Source organism: Nomia melanderi, chromosome 11 (genome assembly GCF_051020985.1).
Source record: "Nomia melanderi isolate GNS246 chromosome 11, iyNomMela1, whole genome shotgun sequence".
NCBI lineage: Eukaryota > Metazoa > Arthropoda > Insecta > Hymenoptera > Halictidae > Nomia > Nomia melanderi.
In genome coordinates this window covers 14,556,454-14,575,393 of record NC_135009.1, presented here as the reverse complement: position 1 = coordinate 14,575,393, position 18,940 = coordinate 14,556,454, and the positions used below count along the sequence as shown (strand labels likewise).

Sequence of the window (18,940 nt, the reverse complement as noted above, 5' to 3'; positions counted from 1 at the left end):
CGACTTTTCTCGCGGTCCGCGCAAGAATCGCCGCGGAAAAACGCAAAGGTCGGCTCCCGTGTCGACCAGGAATCGCGTCTTGGTCCTGACATCCGTGACAAACAGACGGCGTGACGCTGTTTTGGAATCGTTGGCCGTCATCAACGATTTCCCTGGTCGTTTCCCTGGGTCGACCAGTTGCAGGGCAGCTCGCATCGCCGCGCGTTCGTGCCGAACCGCCAGTGGTACCAGCATTTTCCCTGGTCATCTCGTCCCTCGTCGCTCCGCTCCACGGATCGTGAGGACGAACGCCATCGCCGACGAGAGACGGATCTGGGGCGCCGTTGCCACCCTCGGCGTGGGGGCCGCTCCTCCGCTCTGAATTCATGCCGGATAGCCGATATTTCCTGCCGGAGCGATAGCGCAAGTTGGGCCATCTTTACGTTGAGCAACGACTCAAGGCTCTGGTCGGTTGGTGTGGGACCGGCGCCGTATGCGGGGGGTACGCTGTGAGTTGCGGCCTCGGCTACGTGGGACCGCGGGGCCAGCGTCTCTGCTACCGCGTCCGCCAGTTCGGCCACCTTGTCCAGCTCGGTGTCCCGTTGCGTCGCCAGGATGCCTTGCAGGTTGATCGGTAACCGACCTAGCCACAGCGTCCGCAATATGTTATCCGCTATGGAATTTCCCGCTAACTCTCGCAGGTGCCGCAGGAACTGCGACGGCTTACGGTCCCCGATTTCTTCCAGTTCCAGTAAGCGTCGCGTCTTTTGCTCTTGCGACGAGCTTAACCGCCGGATAAGTTCAGCTTTCAATTTTTGATACGGTTCTGCCGCCGGTGGATTCATTATAATATCGCGCACTTCCGCGGCATAACGCGAGTTTAATGCGCCGAGGACGTACCCGAACTTCGTCCTCTCCGTCGTTACCCCGGAGGCCTCGAAACTGCGCTCGGTCATCGCGAACCACATCTCCGGGTCTGACGGACAGAATTCCGGTACCCGCACCGCGACGCGGTCCACGGTCGCTGAAACACCCGTGGACATATTTGGTCCGTTTGTATTTGGATCCGTCATCCTTAAAGTACGATGATCGCTTTGGTTCATACGCGTGATAAAGCGGGAAATCGAACGTCAATTACTTCACGAACTCGAGTTGAATATCGCGCACACCGAATCACGTCGGGGTCACCAATTTGTGGAGGGTTCGGAGAAGTTAAACCGAAGACGATTGGTGAAGTCCGGCCCTCAACACAGTTTGTCAGAGGTCGGTGTCGCGGAGGTTCCTGGTGACGTCGAACGCGGGTGAAGAAAAAGTGAGCCCTCCTAAACTCTCCCCGGAAAATATATATTCCTCTAAAGAAGGACAGAAAGATAGGAGAGTAGGAGAAAAACGAGAAAGAGAGAAACGATTCAAAAGACAGAGAAGAAAAACGAGGAAGAGAGAAAAGATCCAAAAGACAGAGAAGAAGAAGAAGGGTGATGGTGAACAGACAAGTAAACAAGAGTGTCGTAAGAACGGTGAAAGTTTCCAGACCTGCAAGGGCCTGCCCCTCGAACTGGGCAGTTCCGTGCGAGGCCTGGGAAACCTTCGGAAAATTCGAGGACCCGCGCGGGTCTGGTCGCCAAATGTGCGATGACACGAAACAGACTCGCGCGGAAGGACAGCGTTAACGGGAAAAGAATAGCGAGGAAATCCAGTGGCGTAAGGCAGCTTTTCGGCCGCCACAATATAAACGTGTTTAACTCTTTGCGCTCGGAAGTTTCTTAACTTTAATTAAACTTAACTAAAATTAGAAATACTGTAACATTTCTTCGACCTTTTATTTTCCTTGTTAGTACAAAATTTGGGTGTGCGGAAAATTGAATAATTTTAGGGTAGTTTCTTTAAGATTCATTAAAATATTTAGTATTATAACTGGTGCAATATTGGAGCCTACAGAGTTCAAAGGGTTAAAAGAGCAGATGTGTCTCTGAGAAATTGTTAAGGAAATTGATTTAGCAATGCTCAAACAGAATTGTAAATTAATTAAAGTCTCAATAGATGCTGGAGTTTCTATAGAAGAATTTCAGTCAACTGCTCGTTAATTTTTATTCATTGAATCGTAATGTTCGTTTAATATATAGCAACATCTAAGGAACATCTAAGCGCCATCTTTCTCTGAAATATAATTTCTCACTGTTTCATGAAAATCTGAAAACCTAGCTGCTCGGTAGTTTGTGTTAAATGCGAACCCACGGCGTTCGAAACGTTAACGGCAGCTTCCTTAAATCGCAAACTAACCAAGACCTCGTTTCTTTGTGTTTCAGGTGAGTCCCCCTCCTGCACCTCTGCGGGATTTCCATTTGAATCGTCGCGCGCCGCTCGGGAACGTGCAGGTAGGCACGTTCCGCTCGTTCCTCGCGCGAGAAACATGGCGTGGGTTCCAGCGGGCAGCGCTTCGGGTTCGAGCTTGTAAAGATAGGTGATCGCCGGGGAAAATAACGAGCGAGGGAGAAGGAAAGAAACTGATTTATTAAGGAAAACTCTTAGAAGCTCGCTGTTCGTTCGTTATTAACGGGAAAACACGTTCCGTTCTTAGAAGTTTCGAATTTTCAGTTTCTTTCTCTTCGAATTTTTAATCGCGAGAGAACGTAATGTTTGCGCATTGGAACTGATGATTTTTAATCGCTTGGGAAGGAGAACGTTTATTATTCTGCAATGGATTCACCATTGAAACGCGAGAGAAAATTTTTGTTCTCCAGGAAGGAAACGTTGATTACAGAGAAGATAATAGTTTCAGGAAGACGTGTTCCTTTAAAAGAACTTTCACTCCTTCCGTTAATTAAAATTCAAGAAAAATTACTTCCCGGCTTTCCATCAGGGAAACACCTTTTTCCTTAACCAGTTAACTGTGGAATTTAGTTGGAAAACCTCTGGTTCCGCGTGATAAACGCAAAAAATGAAGAATTACATGTTTATGTAAAAAGATAAAGAATTCATCGCTGAAAGAATTAGTATATTAGTATAGCTTTATGACGTGTATATTCGTCAAACATAGTTAACTGATTAACCCTTTGCCCTACGATTTATTTCTCAACTGTGATCGACATAGCTACTTTGCCATTAATAATTTATTGAAAAAAGAGAGCAATTTTAGGTATATTCTATGCCTATGTTTGCTTTAAATTATAACAATCGATAACAAAAGGACAATATTTAATTTATATTCGCAATAATTGACTAATATTTATATTTGTTAAGCTCTTTTTGAAATCTTCACCACAAATCACACATTATTATAATAATTTATTGAAAAGAGAGAGAAATTTTAGGTATATTCTATGCCTGCTTGCTTTAAGTTATAATTCAAAAGATAATATTTCATTTGTATTCACAATTGACTAATATTTGTTAAGATCTATAAAACCTTCACCACAAATCACACGTTATTATAAGGCAAGGGGTTAATTCAGATCGTCGCAGGAAATTTCCGATCGTTAAAAATCAAACCTTCCAATAACCAGAAAACACAAGACAATCATCGCGAATCACCTGGATCGAGGATAATCTGACGAACACGTTATATTTTGCCTCGCGAGAGCGAGCGGGAAGTGCTAGAAAAATACAACGGTAGCTCGACACCGCGTCTGGTCACGGTAACGGTGCACGGATCGTTAGTCCTGTCATGTTGTACAGTACGCTCGCCGCGCGGTGAGATGAGCAGCCGACTTTCACGTGGCCGGCAGTCCTCGACCGATGAGTCACGTTATCGCCAAAGCGAAACCCGATCGGGAGACTTCTTTTTCCGTGTCTTTCTCTTCGCGTTTCGAGCCTGGCGACAAAAATACTCTCCTAAAACACTCCCCCACCCCTTCGAGCCGCGGATATCTCTTTAAAGGTCGCTACTCCGGAGAGACCTTGAACGACTATTTGATTCCGTTGCTACTCGACGATCAATTAACACGTTCATCTTGAAAGGGCAAATTCATTTTGGGAGAAGATAATAGCAATCAGGATTTCATATGATAGTTCCAACCCTCTGCACTAGAGAGGTAACTCAGTGATCGTTTGATTCGAGTAGAACTATGAAATCTGATATTTAACCCTTAGCACTCCAGGTTGTTTCATAATCTATCAGCAACTGCAACTAATTTTTAGTATTCATAACATTTCTTCAATCTTTTATTTTCCTTAGTACAAAATTTGGAAAATCTAATAATTTCAGACTAGTTTCTTTAACCTTCATTAAAACATATAATATCATAACTGCTGCAACATTGCAACCTACAGAGTCCAAAGTTTTATTTTCCTTAGTACAAAATTTGGATGCATAGAATTTAATAATTTCAGACTAGTTTCTTTAAGATTCATTAAAACATTTAATATCATAACTGCTGCAACATTGCAACCTACAGAGTTCAAAGTTTTATTTTCCTTAGTACAAAATTTGGAAAATCTAATAATTTCAGGCCAGTTTCTTCAACATTCATTAAAACATTTAATATCCAAACTGCTGCAACATTGCAACCTACATAGTTCAAAGGGTTAAAGTCTCCATCAGCAGTTCGACACGTTGCAAGGCGAGGGGTTAAACGAGGAACAGTTGTTACACCGGGAATGAACGCGTTAACACGACGGGACGGTTCCGAGCGCGTCGGGCGTCGATCGGTGGTACGTCTACTGACCCAGAGGTGAGAAAAAGGAAAGGGAGGGCTGCCGGTGACCGCGTGCGCGCCCGCGCGCGTCTGGAATTCCTCCGTGAGTCACCGAGCGTTCGCCAAAGGGGCCGGACCCCGGTATGGGAGCTCGCGTCCCCGTTCCTCTTTGTCTTCGCGTCTACGCGCAACCAACGATCCCGACGTGACTCAACCGAATTTCTTCTTGCACCGTCGACCCCCCTCCGACGCCCGGGAATTCTTCCCCTCGATCCAGATCGAGCGGGACACGCGAGTCACCGGCGCGAAACGCTGGAAACCGACCTGGGCAGGTCGATTCCTCGCGACGCGATTGGATTCTTCGCGCTTCTTCCTTGGCCCCGGCTACTCTTGGAATCCGACGATAATATCGTGAGATAATCTTAGCGAAGCGAGAGTCGGAGGTCGTCTTCGTCGATCCGCGGCTTCCTAACCCTTTGTCTACAGCGGAATTTTGCGTGATATTGGTAAGAAAGCGTATCGAAACTGAAATTGAACTGAGTTGAAGCATTCTGAAGTAATTAGATTTTGTGTGATATACTGACGGAAGATTAATTGTTGAATTTGAATTCTGTTGCCAATGATCTAAGCGTGCTTTACTGCAATTATTGTTATTTTACGGCCAAACATTTCAAGCAATTGACTTCTTGAAATTTCTCTGTAGAAAATTAAATAGTGCATCTATCGAGGCTTTAATTGATTTACAACTCGGCTTGCATACTGCTAAATCAATGTCTTTAACCCTTCGCACTCGGAAATTTCTCACTAGAAATATTTAACATTTTCTGACAGGACAAAGACGATATTCTTTGAAACTAACTCGAAGGGAGATCAAAAGTGCACTGAGGGACAAAACTATTTTATTCCAATATTTCACGTATCGAGGCATTATTGTTAAAGAATATTATAACAGTTAGGATTCTAGGTTTTCCTTCAGTTTCGTTTATACGGAGCATCGCCGAGGAAACCCATGGATCGACGGTTGGAAATTATCGAACTTTCTTATCGGAATGCACATCCGTCTCGCATTCTTAAGCTCCTAACCAAACATTCTGCTGCACGACGATGTATCGCCGACTCTCCGAGTTCTATAGCTTTCATGTAAAATAAATATTACGCAACACAACAGATAGAGATCGGAGACCCACGGGAGATTCCTCGGGTTAACCATCCTAGGAATTTCTAGAGATCCTTCAGGGATCAAGGAGCAGATCACCTGCGACGATGAGTTTTCTTGGTCCGTCGAGAAAACGTCCCCGTCGCGAAGGAACGAAACGAGCGCACGCATTACGCGTTCTTGATAACGCACAACGCGATAGAGGAGCACGTGGCGGCTTCGGTATCGTAACGTGCGACCTTGAACTTCCTCCACGAGTGATTCACGACTCGTCCATTCATCCGACGGTTCGTTCATGGTTGCGCGCTCGGCTACGATTACGCGGAAAAGTATGAACACAGTGCGAAACGATATAAAAACATCGAACACGACTGTCGTTTTGTTTGGTAAACACTTCTCGGGAAAACCGAGACGCCCGTCTGGCTATTTGATTTTTCTTGTCATCGTTTTTCATTGTTTAATGGACTGTGCGAAGTTACGAGCGTGACGATCGAAATACGCGAGCTCGTTCGTGTATATTTAAAAGAATGACATAAACGGAATTCACACTGTAAAATTAGCTTAGGTGTAATCGAATCTTCTCGTTGGAACGGAAATATTGTTCTAGGAAACTTGATTCGTTAGGAAATTAAGTATTGATTGCAAGGAGTAAGTTTCTGATTCCTTAAACTCTCAGTCTTCGCTTCGACTCGAAAGTTCTTGAGACAGTAACCCTTTGCGCCTCTGTCACCAAATGATTTGACACAGCAAAACTGTAAACTTTGATATTTAATATTAAACTTTGCGTAATGCATCAATGTACGAAATATTGAAAGAAAATAGTTCTTAATTCAATCTAAGAAAATGTCGTCTGTATCTCGTTAGAAAATATTGAATATTTCCGGTGAAAAACTTCTGCAGTGCAAAGGGTTAACCCTGTGCACCACGTGATTCGATACAAAAACTATGAAGTTGAATATTTAATATTTCAAATTAAAGTCTGCATTGCTACGTGAGATATTTAAATGAAACACCTGTGTTGCTTGATTTATCTATGAATTATCGTTGAATTGCTAAATAGCTTAGTCTTCCAAATACATACTAAAAATACAATTCCAAATAGATACATGAATTTGATATACCAAATCTTCAGCAGACGAAGCTAAATTACGTTACCAATTGCTTAATTAACAGGAAAAGAAGGAAACTCCACGCTGATCTCTCGCTGTTCAACTAACTCAATCATCCGTCCGCGACTTGGTTCTTCAAACACAATTTCATCTCGCCGAAATGCCGATGGTCAAAGGGTTAAACAGCATCTCACGAGACACTTACACAATCTCCCATCGAAAGAACATAATTCCTCGGTGTTTCATCGATTCCTCGACTCCATCCATTAATCACTCCGCCCAAAAATTCCTGTTCACCGAGGAATCCGCGGACTCCCCGGCATTCCGGGAGGATTCCCAGCGATCCCATCCCGCTCCTCGATCCTCCTCCCGTCGCGTTGAAATCCGGCACGCGGCGTTCCGCGTGATTCACTACGCGCGGCGTAACAAATCGTGTAATTAGCGCATGATTAACGGCGCCGATCGGATCGTTGTTCGGTCGCGTGACACACGGTCCGCGGCCGCCGGTGAGTAATGTTCGCACGGTTTTACCAACCGGCCGCGATAACGAGTATCGCCGATCGCGGCGTGTCCCGCGGCAGCGGCCGGACGCGGCTCGATCATTGTGAATTTTCAGTGCCGGTGATAAGTGGCCGACCGCCGAGGAAGGTGAATCACCGATCCTCCGCGGTGTCCCGCCCTCTCCTCTTCGCTCCGCTCGGCGGAGTCTCGCGGAGGCACGCGCGCGCCCGTGACTCACCCGATCCGGGCTCTCGTGCCTCGATCGAGAGCCGCGATCGAGGCACGATCACCTGCGTGCTCGGCACCGAAACCCGAATTTCACTCGTTTTACTCGAGACTCTCTTGAACCCTTTGACCGGTGACTCTCGTTCGCCGCTTGGTTCCGTTGATTTATTTGTATAAATAAACGCAACACAGTTTGAGGAACTAAGTGTAGATTTATTAGTATGTGTTACGCTGATTTACGAAAACTGAAAACGGAACGCTGTTCGATGGTTGAGTTTGCTACGGACGACGCGGAGAGGAAAAGACGCTCTAAAATGGCTGTTCTTGGGAAAAATAAATTGACGAGGCAGAAGACTGACCAACGATTTGTAGTCATTTAAAATATATTTCATGCTCACTCTTAACAGGTTCGATGAATTTTAACACTACTTACGAAGTCAATTTGGCGGATATCGAATGTTTTGAACTAAGTTCGATGGTTGAGGGTTTGTGAACTGCTGAACGTGGTAAGGAAGACGCTCAGCGCGTGAAATAAAAATGGCTGTTCTTAGGAAAAATAAATTGACGAGGCAGAGGACTGACCAACGATTTGTAGCCATTGAAAATATATTTCATGCTCACTCTTAACAGGTTCGATGAATTTTAACACTACTTACGAAGTCAATTTGGCGGATATCGAATGTTTTGAACATTATTTAGTAATAATGTAAGTCAATTTTGATTAGTGCAGTATATTTATATAGAGGAACGCGTAGTTTTCTAGGAACAATAGAATAACCGTCCGTAATCCAAAGTAAAATTACAAAATCGAATTCCCTATTCTTTTGTAAGTTAGAAATTTCGGTTTGTTTGATGTTTAAAAATGCATCAATATAGTCATCGACGCTCGTGTTTTTAGTAACTGAAAGTTAGCCGGCGTACAACGTGTTGAAAGCATTGAATATTCGAAATGATCTTGAAAATAAATAGCTTTGACTTGTTAGATAATCTGTTAGAATTTTTATAGGGATTACATCTCAGTCGTATTAAATGCTCGGTAGTTAGTTAACGTTTACCAATCATTGATACCAGAACAATACTTCATTCCAACTGAAACGAATCAAGTAACACTTCCATTTCCCAAACTATCCGAAATCTTCACCGCATCCGACGCGTTACAGAGCAACAGGCAAAACCTCTCCAGCGCAACAATTACAGGTTTCCAAAAACTTCGCACGACTTCAGAGATATTTATACCGCGGGCTAAGCTTATTAGTATCTCCCGTCCCCTGTCAGCGATTTATTTACCTCGTAACTTTCCGCGGAAGCGCTTCTCGGATGGTTGTATCGTAAAACACGTCTTATCCGACCGTTTCGCCGGTAGAAATTCGTCGAACGAACGCGGCCACGGATCGAACCGAGTATTTTCAGTCGGTTACGTCATGTGCTCGGGGTTTGACAGTGATTGAGGAAGCCCGGAGCGGGACATGGAACAATCGGATTCCGCGTAAGACGCCGTAAATCGTGGGCGTGACGAAAAATGCCGGCCGGCTCGCCGCCGCGAGCGCGATTCGCGGTCCCTTATCGTGCTCCGGAGAAAACCACGTGTCTTAAGTGGCTCGATAACAGGCCGTGAATCATCGCGGAGGCCTCTCCGGGCCGGCGCGTCGACGCGTGAGAAAGAATTCGAGGCGCACCGGTGCGCTGGTTTCACCGAAACCGATCGTGTCGCGAATCGGCAACAAAGCCGTTTTCGCGAAACACGCGCGGTATTTGTATTCGTTGATCGATCACCGATGCGCAGAAGTTTCTCGAGCTCGACGGAGTAACCGGGAAATGGATCACGGACGCTGATAACGCGGTTCGCGTTTGGTTAATCTCCACGCCGGCAGCTGGGACGTGTTTGTTTATTCAAATTTTATGATACTTCCGCGCGAATTCTTTGTTCCCGAGGCGAACGGCGCGAGATGGTGCGACGCGGAGAGAGGTAGTAGTTTTGTTGAAATTCTGGCGAAGAAAAGGATATTGTGAAAGAATGAGAAGAGTGTTTATTTCTTGGTGTTGGAATTTGGAAGAACTTTGGGAGTAATTGTTGTATCGTGTGAATCATTCTTATGAAGATTCCTTATCTGACAGTTTCTTCTTTCTTTTTTACTTCTGAAATCCCCGGGAAAGAAACCACAAGTGTTCGTGCGTGAATTCCCCGACTAAGAATAACTCGGTACCATGAAATCAGAACGTCGACCGCAATTTCCATACAATTCGTCAGGAGTCCCGTGAATCTTATCGTCGTCTTCGTTTCTTCAAACTCTCGTGCTTCATCGTTGTTTTATAATCGCGTAATCTCGGGTACGATGCAGTTCCGTACGAAGAAAATAATTTGTTACTTGTCAGAAATTAGGCAACAATACTTTCGTTATTTACAATGATCTGCCTCATCTATATTTTTCAGTATTCGAGAGAGTACTATCAAATGGAAAATTATTTTCGAGGTTGAATAAAACTTTTAAAATCATTACATATGCAATTTCAGTGAATTCGAGATTGTATAAAATTAAAAAAAATATCATATTACACATGCAACTTCAGCGAATTCCGGATTGTACGAAATAGCAAAAAATCATCGAGATCACTGGAGCAAGCTTGGAACGGGATTGCGAGGGAGGGTCTTCCGGCAGAATGGCTTCCTTGGCGGGTTTCCCTAATTAAACCCGGTGCTCAATTAGCAGCGAGGGATAAACACCGGCGGTCTCGGGCGTTGGCTCCGTTAAGTTCGTTAAGTCCGGCTCGAGTGCGGTTGCACGGGGTCGGGAGGCGAGCCCTCGATTGAAGTGCATCTCGATTTAGCCGGCGACGGGGGCAACGTGCACCTAGGAAGTAGATTTCGCGCGGACGATGACGCGCGATGGTTAATTTGATCTTCAATTGCACGCGTTTCTCTAGCGTTTCGGCTCGTTACTCTTCCCGCCGCGCGCAAACCTCGAGCAAACTCGATTGCCCCCGGTTCCTAGCGTCGACTCGCCTCCGACCAACCGGAAACCAGCTCGGTACCATCGGACATCTTCGGTAAAACCTCCTTCCATATTTCGGAATCTTAACCACTTGCGCTGGAAAGACGTGCAATGCACGCCGTGACGTTTTAGTTCCAAAATTGCCGACATATTGTACACGTCGATAGCCTTATTACATATTCCAGGTTGTTTTAAAATCTACCACTTTGTACAAAATTACTAATACACAGAATTAGTGTACGTATCTGTATACTTCGAACAATCTTCCAAGTTTCCTATATTCTGACTTTTCCAATAACGAATATAAACCGTACTATAACAAATGACTAAAATTCAATCGAGAGAACACGATTAATCTGAGGAAATAATTTTAACTTGAAATTCCAGGTGTCGTTTGACACTTGTTAACCCTTTGCGGGCGAACGTCGACATTTCGACGAGATGAAATTTTCATATTTGGAAGTCTGAGTCGTAAACAAATGATTTAATTACTCGAATAGCAAGAGATCAGCGCGTAGTTTTCTATTTTTCTATTGCTCAAGTAATTGATATATAATTTAGCTTCATCTGTTGATGATTTTCTATATTTCCGAGAATCTTCCGCAAAGAGTTAAAGACGGATGACTTTCTTTTGATACCTGCGTCTCTACTTTCGAAAACTATGAGTTACATTCCTTACACGTGATAATTCAATGTTTTAGAATTTTCATTGAAATTCAATTCTCGAATCAAATTCAAGTTGAAATGTTTCGAATAAAGCCTTTATCGTCTAAGAGTGTTCGAAAAACGATCTAGCCGCGGATTTTTCAACTCCACCGTAGAGACGAGATCGCCGGAGTGATAACATCGAGGTCGTCGACCTCGTAGATCATAGGCCAGAAACCGGACAAGTGTTTTCGGTTGGAAGAGCCTCGAATTCAATGGGCGACCGGGCTCCCGATGTGCATGGGAAGAGAAGCGGTATCCTCCTCTAGACCGTTCCAAGTTATGCGAGGCATCCTAATAGAGGAAGCCCGCGATCTTCGGGATCGGCCGGCGAAGTTCGACGCACCGGCCGCTATGCGAAACATCCGACCCAATCGAACCCGAGCATATTCTAATCTTAAGCCTTTTAATCTTCGCTCGCCAGCGCGCGCGTCTGTTATTTACGGTCCCATTAGCCCGCCGGATCGGCTGCACGCCGAGAATTTCATGAGATTTTCGGCCGGCAGGATCGATATCCCCATGGAAATTACCGGACGGGCGGCGCGTTGCGAGTTACACCGTCGAATCGCTTGATAATTGGATGAGAAACTTCATTCGTCGAAAATTCGGCTTACTTTTTGCTTGCAGCCTCTTTCTGTGATGTAATTAACACTGGAACCAGAATATTAAATATTTTAATGAATCTTAAAGAAATTAGCCTAAAATTATTCGATTTTTCACAGATCCAAATTTTGTGCTAAAAGGGAAATAAAAGATCGAAGAAATGTAGCATTTCTAATTTCTAGGAATATTCACGTGTGGCATTCAACGTGTTAATCTCTTTAACACTTTGACTGCCGCGTCACCCAAATTTCGGTGACACTATTTTTTAGTGATTTTCACCTATCTAGTAGTTCTAGTGTGAAGATTCCAATGGATTTAAATTTCAGGTTAGATATTACTCAACACTAGAACTACCGAGCACGATTATATGCAATATACGATTGATATGCAATTCCTATAAAAATTGTAACAATAGATTATTCTCAGTTTCTTCAGATATTCATTATAGTACTGTAAAGTGAAACTATTTATTTTCAAAATCATTTGGAATATTCAATGTTTCGAAGATATTAATAATTGCGAAACAAACAAATCGAAACCAGTCATTTTGTACATTGATCCATTATACAAAGTTTAATATTAAATATCAAAGTTTACAGTTTTGCTGTGCCAAATCATTTGGTGATTTAGAGGCGCCTTTGGAGCGCAAAGGGTTAAAACATGGAGAGTTGGTTATAGTATTTGGCCATGGTAACTCTATGGAATTCGATAACTGTCAGTTAGTTAATATGTTTACACTGAATTTAATAAAACTGTCAAATGAGTCGAAATCCCTGATTTCTTCTTGCGTGTATTAGAGATAGATTTCCCTGAGAATTTATTAAAGAAATTAATTTAGCAATAGGCAGACAGAATTGTAAATCAGCTGAAGTCTCAGTTATAGAGGAATTTAAAAAAGTCACCTGCTCGGTAGTTTTCATGTCAATTTTTATTCATTGAATCATTGCAATGGTTGGAATATCCAGCTCAATGCGATCATTTCAGAATATTCATTCCACGCGCCATCTTTGTCGGCTGAGAAACAGTTTTTCATTGTGTTTTTCATCGCATGATGAATGGAAATTAACATAACGCATGCGTGGTTTAGTAATCAGCGGTTCACGTGAATGATGTGTGTTAGAATTGAATGTTATTGATCGTAATGGATCGACGCTTATATTTATTGATGGTTAATGACGCCGGTCGTCCTCAAATCGAGTTCGGATCGACTTAACCGAATTTAATTCTGAATACGTTGACCAGATTGGGCCGGCGACGTCACGAGGTTCGAACGACGCCGGCAGTCGTGACATCCTTGACTCGGAAGTGAGTCACTCGAGCGAGTTACGCCACTCGCGACACCTAATCGTCCTTCTCGAGTCCAAGTTCATGGTTTCCAGCGCGTTTCCTCGAATAGTCGATCCGCGCGAGCTTGCGGCTCGAGTTTTCGCGAGGCAATTGAGAAAATTGAAGCTTTTCGTGGCTTCGCGGCAAGAATAACAATGATTCAATGTTTCTTCACCGTGTATCTTCTAAACGGAACTTTGTAACAAACCAGTAACAATTAAGGAATCAATCAAACGTATTATTAATTCAATTGTCGGACTCGTGATGAAGACTTTAACGGTAGAACTATTGAGCACTTGATACGATTGATATGTAATCCGTATAAAAATTGTGACGATAGATTATTATCAGTGATTTTAGACATTCGTTATAGTATTCAAATGAAACTGTTTATTTTCAAGATCATTTCGAATATTGAATGCTTTTAACCCCTTGCACTCCAGAAGTTTTTCACCGGAAATTGTCATATTGTCATATCGAGGGCAGAGATGTTAAGGGCAAGTTCGCATTCAACAAAATTTTCAACTCAAATCAAACTTAACAATTCTTCATCTTGCATAGTAAAATAGTAAAATTCGAAATTTCGTATTACATTTTAACATTCGACATCGAAATGAAACAGTAGCTTAATTAATGCAAGAAATCCCTTTGTTGACTGGTTAACTGGTAGTTCCGGTGTTGAACTCGAACATTTTCAACGTGGAAGCCCATTCTCCTATCGTGCCGAACCGAAAAAGTTCCGGCAAGTAGTCATCAATTTTCTCTATCCGCCGGGCATCCTTTAAGTCTCCGCCGCCCACGGAAGCGTCTATGAATAATCGCGTAATGGCGCCGGTCGGCAGCCTATAAAGGTGAGTCGATTAGCGTTTCCGCGAATCCTGGTTCGCTCGATACGGTTATCTCGAAACCGAGGAACAGGTTGATCGGGTCTGTTTCCGGCCGTGCACGTGGCTGGATGATAAACTCTCCGGAAGCTACTTCGAGTAGGTAGATGCGGTTGATGGAAAAGAAATCAGCCGGAGGCAGTGCACGAGGAAAAATGATCTTTCGCTGTACGCTTTATCCGAACCATCGAGCGATCGTATTGGTAACCGTATTAACGTTAGAACTCATTTTCGGTTCACTGATATCTTCTAACTTCTTGCGCTGGAAAGTTGTACCACGTCGAGATGTTTTTGCTTCGAATTGCCAACGAAAGCTGATAAATATTGATAGTCTAGTTGCATTACATACTAGATTGCTCTGAAATGTATTAGTGTATGCGAGATTATTAATAAAAAAAATTAGTGAAATAGGTAGAAACAAGATTCTTTGTGCAGGGTTTTGTCACGTCTAAATTAAATTCGAGGGCAAGAGGTTAAATATCTGGAATGATTTTAAAATAGTCTCACTCGAATGACAGAAATTTTAAAAAGTCAATTGAACTGCTCGGTAGTTTTGGCGTTGACCCTTTGCGGACGGATGTCGACGTTACAGAGAGATCGAATTTTCATAGTTGGAGCACTAAGTAACAAACAAATGATTTAGTTATCGAAACAGCAAGAGATTAGTACGTAGTTCCCTTTTTTTCATTGTTCAAGCAATCGGTACGTAATTCAGTTTCATCTGCTGAAGGTTTCGTACATACTCCAATGAACTCAGTTACATTCCAGAGAACACGTATGAAGTTTGTTTATAAGGAAACCGTTCGAGACATTTTAACCCTTTGCGGACGAAGATCGTTGAAAGTATACAAAACCTGCAGACTCTGCTAAATTAAATTCTGAATGCTTAAATCCTAGAGAATAAGGAAACTGTGTACCGATTTCTTGCTGTTCGAATAGTTGGTATTCGAAACATGGAAATTTGACCTCAGCAAAATTACGACATTCGTCGGCAAAGGGTTAATGGTATAATCGAATGACGAATACGGAGGAATCGATCGCCGAGAACCGGCGGGTCGATGATATCAGTTCCGTTCGAGGAGAATTCTCCCGGCGGCCATTCAGCCGGCCGGGAGAGGCTCGGTTGTACGACGGGGCAACGGAGCGGCCTGCCGGTCCATTCATTGGGCGGTGACGTAATCGCGAGATCGTACTATGAAGCCGTGAATCGGCGGCGCGGCGGCTGCACCGAGGGATGCGCCATGTGCAACGGCGGCCGGAGCCGCGGAATCTAATTGACATCCTTACCGCGAAACACGAGGGTCAAATATATTTGCCCGGGAGCAACCAGTCGCTGCCAGTGTCTCTCGCTCCCCTCCCCCTGCTCGTCCAATCGTCGCGGCTAAATTGGTCGCGCGAGTCGTCTTATCTCCTGGAAATCGTTTGCATACTCTCCGCGAACCGTCATCTTTGATGGGAGGATCACTGGGAATTGGGTGAACATCGTGTTCTCACTGACTGACAGAAGTGGATCCCGGCTCTTCATGAATTTATGGCGCGAGGAAACTTCTCGGGGGAATAGCGGTTCATGGGAATTCGGGATATTAGTATTCCAGACGCATCGCGAGCCATCTTTTAACCCTTCGACGAACCTCGACGTTTCGAGGTGAAACTGCATTCAAATAAAACAAATCCTCGTTTCAACCCTTTGCAATCCGTGGGAGCTTCTCAGTCGTCGATCGATTTGACACAGCAAAATTATAGAGTTCGACATTTAACCCCTTCAACTCTGTAGGCTCCAATATTGCACCAGTTGTAATATTAAATATTTCAATGAATCAAAGGAACTACCCTAAAATTATTAGATTTCTATTATTAATTATTAGATTTCCATTGAAAGATCGAAGGTACAGCATTGTTCATTTTTACTAGAGGTACCATAAAAGTTAGTTGCAGTTGCTGATGGATTACAAAACCATCTAGAGTGCTAAGGGTTAATATTAAACTTTGTATAACGCATCGACACGTGAAACATTAAAATAAAACAGCGTCTTTCTTTAATTTACGTACAACTTCTCGTTATGTCAGTTTGAAAGAATATCGTTGGTATTTCGTTAAAGAATCTTGAGTATTTCTAACGAGAAACTTCTGGAGTGCAAAGGGTTAAATAAGAACCCACCACTTTCGCACAAAATAAAAAACGAACATGTCATTCCAACAAACAAATCGAGTCACTCGATCCATCCAAATGAACCGACTCATTCACCGAGGACCCTGCCCCAGTGACGACGAGCAAACCTCGAAGAGAGATCCAGCGTTCCACGGCACTTTCTCCCCTCTCGATCGCGATCCCTCCATTGATCCGATGAATCATCGGTTCCTCGGAAGCGGCGGCGGCCTGTTACCTAGCCGCGGCTCCGATTAGGCGTCCCCCACCTGTTCAACCTTCTCCCGACCTGTGCCCGATCGGGTACCAGCTGATCACGGAGCTGCCACCACCACCGCCGCCGCCGCGAGCAACGCCGCGATCTATGACACTCGCAGCACGCGCCGGCTCCCACTGATACCGCCGCCTCTGATAACGGGTATTTGTACCGGCCGGGGATCGAGCGTGTCGCCAGTCTTGTGTCACGGCTCGCGGCGAACGCTCTCCCGCCTCGCGATCTCCGAAGAACCGATCTTCCCTCGCGGATGAGACCCGCCGCGTCGTGGACCGATCGCGATACCGCTCGTTGCTCTGAAACGTGTCCGCGTGCGTCGAGAGTTACACAGTGAAGCGTGGCTCGATGTTTCGGAGGATACACGGTGAGATTTGTGCGCTGATTGGTAGATCGGTTGGTTGATTGTGATCGTTCTTTCGCGCGGGGTCGGAATTATTGGACTGTTGGGGGTGAAGGTTGGAGGATCTTTTAGGGGTTCTGGGATCGTTTGGATCTAGGAGTTTAGATGTCTCTGGTGAAGCTTGTATTTGGATAGATTTCGTCTGTGTTTAACCAGTTAACTGTGGAATTTAGTTGGAAAATGAGTCGAAAAATGGAGCGTGAACTCGTCGAACGCAGAATGCACGTAGAGTGTATTTTAACCCTTTGCACTCGAGAGGTGACTCTCAGTCACCACTCAGAGAAACATTTGTCACCTTTCTAATAATTGCAAAATTCAGACTTTATTTCACTCGAACACCTTTGAACACCTCAACTTTATTTGAACACTAAAACTACCGAGTGCTTATTATTCTGCATTTCTTCGCGAATCCTAAACAATTCACATACTCCACAATTAGAACTATCTATCTACACATCAAATACAAATCCTTCAATACTCAATACTCAGAACTCAACAACCATTCTCCAACAAACCAACTGTAGGGCTAAAATAAAAACTCAGTCCGTAGTCAGGTTAAATGTATTTATTACGTGATGTGGCTCTAACGAGGCACGGCGACTAACTGCTTTTCCTCGACCGCTTTTTCAAAGAGGAAAACTCTTCAGACGAGGGCGTAAGTGACCCAGGTCATGGTGGTCCCCTTTAGTCATAAATTTGTCAATTGGCCTGGACTGTCTCTCAGGCTCCCAAGTATTGACACGCAAAAGGCCGAACCGTCTACAAATTACACCTTAGAGCAGGCATTCGCGTAAAGACGAATTTTCTCTGATTCTCAATAAATCGCTGGTAACAAAGTAGTCGGATGGATCATAGTTCAGAGAGAAGTCACAGGGCAAGGGGTTAACCCGTAGATTTTAACCCTTAGCAACCTCTACCTGTTTCAACAATTTTGGTATGGTATCGACACCCAAAATGGCGAACCGTTTACACAAGAAACATTATTCTAACTGCAAGGATTATTGTTTTGAAATTTTCATCTACATATAAAATCCCATCGACGAATCCCCGAAAACGTTCCGGCCACCGTCGTCGCACGTGATCCACGGATCCAGGCTCGTCCGCGCGAGCAGCCACGTGTTCGAAATTAACAGGCGCCGCTGCACTTCCGCGTGTGTGTCCGGCTGCATGGAAACGCGGTCCCGGGGAGAAGAGACGTGTCTGCGTAACCCGTGACGAGGAATCGCATTCCGCGCGCGCTGACGGCCACGGCGTTCCCCATACGTGACTTCCCGCCGGAAACGGACGTTTCGATTTCCATCGCGCGCGCCGAAACCGGCCGCTCCTAACGCGAGACGACCTCCTCGTTATCGGTGCCTCTTTCGACGAATATTATCGGCTGATAACGATACAGAGATAAAGGTCTCTCGGCTTCTCCTCCATCTTGGGAACGCTTCGAGGATTCTTAACCGATTCCGTGGAACCGTTGTTGGGAAATCTTCGCGGAACTTGTTTCTTGAGGTAGTTTTTCGACTTAACGTTGGAGAATGGTTCATTGAATTGAATTCTGAGGTATCTTCAATATTCTTACGGTTTATGCAATGAACTTAGGCTACTTTCGAAAGCATCGATTCAGATTATTAGTAACAATGATTGATTATGGCTGTGAGGAACGCTGGATCCTCAGACTTTGAGTGCGGAGCCTTGGAACTGAAAAGTTACCTTTAAATGGTACAATTGTGATACTACAAATAAATATAGAAAAAATTGTTAAAACAGGTAGAGGTTGCAATAAAATATGTCGAGTCTGACTCGACATGGGACTGTTAAGGGTTAAGTTTCCCGGGTCTTTGGTGGCTGAATCGTTCGTCGTGGATTTGTTTAAGTCGATCGCTGAAATTTGGAGAGGATAACCGAGTTAGTGAATTATGCAAATACGATATTCTTAGAAGTTGATGAATAAAGATTGAATTTTTTCATGGATCTCTTTGGCAAAGTGAAGTTATTCTTCTGTTTTCGATCTTGTGAT

General features: G+C 44.2%; 1 protein-coding gene across 6 annotated transcripts in view; it reads left to right on the top strand.

Moving 5' to 3' along the window:
- Positions 1 to 18,940, top strand: part of Sarm (sterile alpha and armadillo motif) — a 164,356-nt gene that overhangs the window by 97,013 nt on the left and 48,403 nt on the right. For 2 of the 6 annotated variants that reach the window (XM_031988607.2, XM_031988608.2), the window contains exon 1: positions 16,702 to 16,896. The exons of the other annotated variants lie outside the window; for them this stretch is intronic. The gene's annotated coding sequence lies outside the window, so the exon portion shown is untranslated. Of the gene's footprint in view, positions 1 to 16,701; positions 16,897 to 18,940 lie in introns of those variants that run through there. 6 annotated transcript variants of the gene reach the window in all.